Below are 1,337 nucleotides of genomic sequence, written 5' to 3'. Positions count from 1 at the left end.
GGACACACACGTGTCCGTGCCGGCTCACGCGTGTCCGTGCTGGTGGACACACACGTGTCCGTGCCGGCTCACGCGTGTCCGTGCTGGTTCACGTGTGTCCCTGCTGGCCCATGTGTGCCTGTGCTGGAGGACACATGCGGCTCCGTGCTGGTTCCCGCGTGTCCGTGTTGACTCCCGCGTGTCCGTGCTGTCTCACATGTGTCCACGCCGGCTCACACGTGTCCCTGTCCCCACGCCGGGAGTGCCGGAGCGGCTGGCAGAGGGGGTGGGGCAGCTGCCTCCCGGATAGTTGATATTCCAGGTCCAGCCTCTTTCTCCGCTCTCATTCTCTAAGCCCAGCCGGGGGGACGTCGCCCCAGGCCGAACATATGCTGCTTTCCAGCGCGCTAATCCACCTTCCGCGCGCAGCAGTAATTGCTCCCGTGTCCGCGGCTCCTCGCCGCTTTGTCCCTCGCTGCCTCCCATCACTTTGGCACACGCCATTTCCATCAAAGCCTTTCAAGCCGCGGCTGCTTTTGTGTGGGCCGCGCTCGGGCGGGCCGGGCCGGGCCGGCTCCCGGGAAAAGCTGCGCCCAGCGGAGCCAAGGCTGGGATCCGGGCCGCTCCAGGCGGGACGGAGCCGGGGGGCTGCGCGGAGCCCCGCGGGGTCCCCCCGCCCGTGGGGATYGGGGCCACATGTGGGGCCAGGGACCCCCGACCAGATCCCCCAGCCCCTGGGTCCCCTCGTCGAGCCCGGGGCCCGGCCGAGTCCCGCCCGGGGCAGCCGCTTTCCATGGGACGAGTTTGTCCGGGATAGTGGGAAGCAACGTCCCGGCAAAAGGGCTGGGCTGGGCAGCGCAGCTCGCGTTTTCCCACCGCACGTTTCTTTTTTTATTTATTTTTTTCCTCTGGGCAGCTCTGAGTAGTTTTACTAAAACACGGGTCTTTCCCGCTGCTGAGAAAATTCGCCCGTAAAAAAAGAGGAAAAAAACAAACAAAAAACCCCCTCTCCACTAGGTTTGAATATAACCGCAACACCCACAGAAACTGCCTTATGAAAAACAGACTTTTCTATGAAAAGACTCTTCTGGCAGCAATTAGTCTGGCTTTCCTTAACAGAATTCTTTGTAATGTCATTCGGGGGAAAAAACATCCCAGGATAGTTTCGATTATCCAGTAAAATATATATATATATATATATATATATATATATATATATATATATATATATATGATATTCGTCTCTGTTCTGGAAAAAAAAAAAGAGAAAAGAAAAAACACTCCCGCTATTGCCTGTCGATGGAAACATCGGTCCCGCTGCGCTGGCTTTGGGGGGGGGTCTGGCTGGTTCCGCGCGC

The sequence above is a fragment of the Nothoprocta perdicaria genome, unplaced genomic scaffold (genome assembly GCF_003342845.1).
Source record: "Nothoprocta perdicaria isolate Ctin4 unplaced genomic scaffold, notPer1 scaffold_229, whole genome shotgun sequence".
Taxonomy (NCBI): Eukaryota; Metazoa; Chordata; class Aves; order Tinamiformes; family Tinamidae; genus Nothoprocta; species Nothoprocta perdicaria.
This window is presented reverse-complemented; position numbering follows the sequence as displayed.